Raw genomic sequence first — 6,000 nt, forward strand, 5'->3', positions numbered from 1 at the left:
AGGTGCCTGCAAGGCTGAAGTTGATAACTTATGACCATAGAATTCTAACGACACTCCATGGCCAAAGGTGGACGCACCTTCAAATTAGTGGAATCGGCCATTTCAGCCACACTCGTTGCTGACAGACTTATAAAATGGATCACACAGCCATGCAATCACCATAGACAAACATTGGCAGTATAATGACCCGTACTGAAGAGCTCAGTAACTTTCAACATGGCACCGGCATAGGATGCCACCTTTCCAACAAGTCAGTTTCCTTAAATGTCTGCCCTGCTAGACCTTCCCCGGTCAACTGTATTATAAAGTGGAAACATCTAGGAGCAACAACAGCTCAACCATGAAGTGGTAGACCACACAAGTTCACAGAACGGGACTGTGAGTGCTGAAACGTGTATCATCAGTCCTCGGTTGCAACACTCACTACAGAGTTCCAAATTGCCTCTGGAAGCAACGTCAGCACAATAACTGTTCGTCAGGAGCTTCATGAAATGGGTTTCCATGGTCGAGCAGCCGCACACACACAAGCCTAAGATCCCCATGCGCAATGCCAAGCGTCGGCTGGAGTGGTGTAAAGATCGCTACCATTGGACTCTGGAGCAGTGGAAACGCGTTCTCTGGAGTGATGAATCACACTTCACTATCTGGCAGTTCGGAAGAATCTGGGTTTGGAGGATGTCAGGAAAGCACTACCTGCCCCAATGCATAGTGCCAACTGTAAAGTTTATTGGAGGCGGCATAATGGTCTAGGGTTGTTTTTCATGGTTCGGGAAGGCCCCTTAGTTCCAGTGAAGGGTAATCTTAACGCTACAGCATACAGCAATATTCTAGACGAGTCAGTGCTTCCAACTTTGTGGCAACAGTTTGGGGAAGGCCCATTCAGCATAACAATGCCCCGGTGCCCAAAGCGAGATCCATACAGAAATGGTTTATCGAGATCAGTGTGGAAGAACTTGACTGGCCTGCACAGAGCCCTGACCTCAACCCCCATAGAACACCTTTGGGGTGAATTGGAACGCCGACTGCAAGCCAGACCTAATCGCCCAACATCAGTGCCCGACCTCACTAATACTCATGGAAGCAAGGCCCTGCAGCAATGTTCCAACATCTAGAAGAAAGCCTTCCCAGAAGAGTGGAGGTTGTTATAGCAGCAAATGGCGGACCAACTCCATTTTAATGCCCATCATTTTGATTTTTTTAGTTGCCAAACTCATAACACATCTCAGATCCTCTTGCCCTTGAGGGAGGACAGGTGGAACCCAAGGACGATTGGATTGTTGACGTACCAGTCCAGTCAGTAGACTAAATCTTTCCCATAGGGCTCATCCTGTATCATGAGTTGGCGACAGTGACACAGCAGATTAAACTTCTATAATTGTTTCATTTTCCACCGACCTGAAGGACCAAAATGGCAGGTTATATTACATACGGAGTGGCTACGTGACTGGATTTTCTGATGCCTTTTCCGAATGGCTAAACAACCGTACTTTTAGCGTGAAACAACGCATTTGCGCATGACATATTCTTAGTATGCAAAAATATTATGTTTTATAGTATGTGAATTTTCTAAAATCAAGTATGTTTGAAACGCAAGGATGTTATACTAATTTCGGCTCTACATCTAGTATAATTCTATGCACACTTTTCCACAGTGCATTGGAAGAGGTGGGCTTCGAGTGATCAGCACTAGTTCTCTTCAATTAGCCAAACAACAAAACTAGGCTACTTAATTGGGAAGATGCCAAATAGTGAAGCTTCCGCGGTGGTGTTCAATTGTAGGCTAAGTAGTTTTTGTTCTCCTTAAAATGATCACAAGTACTGCATCGTAGGCTACATCATTTGTATTTTTTCTTACCCAATGTGGATTTCAGTTGTCATTGAAAAGTGTTTATTGTTCTCTTGGCCTTCTTCAAAGCTTCTAAAATAAATACTACACCATCTTTTGATTTCTGAATGTGACGCACCTGACGTTCCACGTTTTTCGGGTGCAATAGCCTTTTAATTTGAACATTTGAAAAGTTTTGGTGCTTGACTATGTAGAATACTAATGAATCATTATGTGATCTTTCAAAATAAATAAAGTAGCACACTCCATGTGTAATCTCCCACCAATGTAATGGGTATTTACCAACGTTTCGGCATCACTGTGCCTTCTTCAGGGTGAAAAGGGCACAGTGATGCCGAAACGATGGTAAATACCAATTAAATTGGTGGGAGATTACACATGGAGTGTGCCACTTTATTTATTTTGATAGTTTATAGTTAATTCGCCGTTAGTCAGCACCTCCACGCAAACTATTATTCTGGGTGTGCACCGGCTCATGTTTTTTTGTCATCATGTGATCTTGATTTGGCTTTGATCTAAATTTATTAAAAGACTACCCTGCAGAATGCGACGATTGCGATCATGACATTTATTATAGTTACAAAATAAGTTTGTAGGCTACAACATGTCGATCATGCCGTTTATAGTACAACATAGTTACAACAGAAGTTTATAGAAAATTGTGTGTAAACATGTGCAAATCCTACTACATTTGTTTAGATCTGGGAAAGAGGCATCCTGGGGGATGGGACGGGGGCATAATTGGCAGTTTGATCATTACATGACAGTAGCTTTCAGGATTACGACACTATAGTGACAGTCATAGCAATTCTAAGTGAACCTACTGCTTGGTTAGGTTACAGCTGACTAGGGTCTTTGCAGTTATGGCATAACTAGGGGTGTAATGATTCACCAATATGCATCGGTCCCTGGTTCAAATGTTTAACATATACGAGTGCATCGGTCTGCGGGACCCCAAACCACTGATCCAAATGAAGCATGCATCGGTCTGCGGGACCCCAAACCACTGATCCAAATGAAGCATGCATCGGTCTGCGGGACCCCAAACCACTGATCCAAATGAAGCATGCGTCGGTCTGCGGGACCCCAAACCACTGATCCAAATGAAGCATGCATCGGTCTGCGGGACCCCAAACCACTGATCCAAATGAAGCATGCATCGGTCTGCGGGACCCCAAACCACTGATCCAAATGAAGCATGCATCGGTCTGCGGGACCCCAAACCACTGATCCAAATGAAGCATGCATCGGTCTGCGGGACCCCAAACCACTGATCCAAATGAAGCATGCATCGGTCTGCGGGACCCCAAACCACTGATCCAAATGAAGCATGCATCGGTCTGCGGGACCCCAAACCACTGATCCAAATGAAGCATGCATCGGTCTGCGGGACCCCAAACCACTGATCCAAATGAAGCATGCAATCGGTCTGCGGGACCCCAAACCACTGATCCAAATGAAGCATGCATCGGTCAGAAAGTCGATTTAAATGTTATGAATCGCCTGTTCACTTACATTTCTCAAATTACTTTTCTACCTTCTGAAAATAACAACTGCCTATTTTCCTTCAGTGTCAAACTAAGCACGTCATTATTATGACAGTCATTGATCCACACGTCATTTTGCATGCTGAACAACCCCAGGCAATATTAGCAGCCTAGTCAAACTGTGCATTCAAATGTATGTAAAATGGCTTGCGCAATATTAGGCTTTATTAGTCGAGTGACTAATATTTTGAAAATGGTGTTTTACCAGAATAAAAGTAGCCTAAGCTACCATCAGAGACAACTCTCATCTGGCTATAGGTAGGCTACATGCTGATCGGGGCTTACATTCAATTAGATTTTGATTGTTCAGGTTCACCATCAGCAATAGTTTTGGTAGTTTTGCTTAAAACAATCAATGTATTATGGTCATTTTTAGATATGTAGGGTAAAGTTGATCATTTCATAACGAGGACACGCACATCAGCTCAGACAGATCCAGCTCAGAGAGCCCAAGCCCATGAGATCCATAATCAGCAGACTTTCACTTTGAATGGAAAATGTATGTGTTTATGCAACAAATGTTAGTGCATCGAATCGTATCGATTTGTTCCTCTAATCAAACAGTTTCGACTAAAACGCATCTAGATACATATCAAATCGTCTTAAAAGGGAAATATGCACACCCCTAGGCACAACATGTAACTGTGATTCACACCAAGCGGGAAGGTGACAGGGTGGGAAAATCCTCAGACACACCAAATGTCCCACTCAGCGACTAAGCCTCTGATGCATCTTGCTCTGAATGTCACAGGTTTTACGGAGAAAAGGGCAAATGACTTTTTCACAACAAAAACAGTAGTTTGTTCTACACATTATGCAGCCAGTCTTGGACAGGGCATTGGAATAATCCATAGGAGGGCATTATTAACATATATGATATCGTATGGTGAATGATTGATTATAACACCGTGATAAGACTACCTCATCGTCATACCGAATCCCAATGAAAATGTTATTACAGATCTACATAGGAAACAATGGATTTAAATCATGCTGAAATTAAAGACTTAATAAAAGCGTAATAATTGGTAATAATAAAGTTGACTGTTATGAAGGAAATCCTAACTGCCGCAATTTCGAAATTACACTAGACTTTCACTAAATACATGGCCACAATGTTAATAATTATGTCATACATAATTGTGACATTTAATTTGGTCAGACGCTCCTCTGAGGAGGCTGCAAATGTGGGCATATTATCTTGACAAAAGTGCATCAAAGGTGTAAACAAATTGGGGGAGGCATCTGTTTCACAGTGTGACTTACATTTAAGTTATTTGCAGAGAACAAAATACTTTTGTGCCACTGTCTTGGGAATAAATTTGTGCACACAGTTTTGGGATTGTTCAACATTAATATTCCATTGTCTTGACGTTCCATGGCTAGCTCCCCTTAAACTGCAGCTAAAAACCACTTAATTAGATCTTGTTTATGTGGGTACGCTTGTCTCATAACATGGTAAATAAATATTGTGAAAAAGTTAGCAGGCTGATTGGTTGACCTTGCGACAAGGAGTAGCGATGTAGCTAAATATTGAGAAAACTATCAGCCTGTCAAAAATCCAATCCACGAACTAAACTATAGGTAGCTTGCTGTCCCTTATTACAACGTTTATATTTTTTTGCTTGCTTGTGCTATTTCAATTATGGGAAATTAATACGGCAAATTGTTATAAAATAACTCTGTTTTGTTATCTAATTAGATAAGGGTTGCTTGTTGATAGCTACTGTCAAGCACCGGACTCATAACATCTAACACCACGTCGAACTGTATGCATGATATCGACATCGTACAGTATGAGGTTAGTGTACATAATAAACTGGCAATGCATGGGCCAACTGAAAATTAGAATCTCCTCGGATTGAAGGACTTCAATTAGTCATGACATTTACCTGTTAGCTCATGTTAATATTCAACTGGACAGCAAACTCAAAATGTTAACACGGTATGCCACATCCAGCGACAAGTGTAATTTCAAATACCTTGTACCTGTTGACTCCTCCTGCTTCCGTGGTTGGTGGAAGCTGAGACGCGTATGATTATTTTGATAGTCTCTCCAAAGTTGCTACCTGTAAAACCATTCGCAACGGTGGATAACAACGGGTGTCGACCCAAACCACCCTCCGGCAATTCGTCGGTGAAAGGCGTTCAGTGTGCAGAGAAGTTCAGCACAGCTTTTGCAGCCGCAGCCATTGAGGTCACGTGCTCCGGCTATGAACTCCAACACAATCCACTTTCCCCGCCCCCTCTCCTTTTATGGCGTGGTCCTCTGAAAGGGGATGTCCTGTTAACTCCAGATGTTCGGTCACTTTTTTCCAAAGACAGTACAGTATGGTATAGAAAATCAGCTCCCCAGGAAATCTTGACAGGGCAACTCTAATAATTCAAAGACCGTATTTGAATTTAATTAGGTACAGTCAGCGGACCATTATTTTGTGGCGTGAACAACGGAGGGAGAGCACACGTTTCTGTCCTTAGGTTTGTTTGTTGCTTTTCATGTCAAAACCTACTGCCAGAAATAAGACCATTTCTGTGAGTGATTGTTGGGTTTTTGGTCACACTAGGACACAATATAGTCAGTGAGATACTATACGTTCCTCCCATTGT

At 42.4% G+C, this 6,000-nt stretch overlaps 1 protein-coding gene across 5 annotated transcripts in view; it reads right to left on the minus strand.

Annotated features, from left to right (window-relative positions):
• The window catches only part of LOC139368116 (retinoic acid receptor, alpha a), a 216,458-nt gene extending 210,834 nt beyond the window's left edge, over nt 1-5,624 (minus strand). For 2 of the 5 annotated variants that reach the window (XR_011626924.1, XM_071106693.1), the window contains exon 1: nt 5,376-5,597. The gene's annotated coding sequence lies outside the window, so the exon portion shown is untranslated. Of the gene's footprint in view, nt 1-5,375 lie in introns of all 5 variants that reach the window. The other 3 variants (XR_011626926.1, XM_071106696.1, XM_071106695.1) reach the window with 3 other exon arrangements.
• Nucleotides 5,625-6,000: the final 376 nt, after the last annotated feature.

Source organism: Oncorhynchus clarkii, chromosome 16 (assembly GCF_045791955.1).
Source record: "Oncorhynchus clarkii lewisi isolate Uvic-CL-2024 chromosome 16, UVic_Ocla_1.0, whole genome shotgun sequence".
Lineage (NCBI taxonomy): Eukaryota > Metazoa > Chordata > Actinopteri > Salmoniformes > Salmonidae > Oncorhynchus > Oncorhynchus clarkii.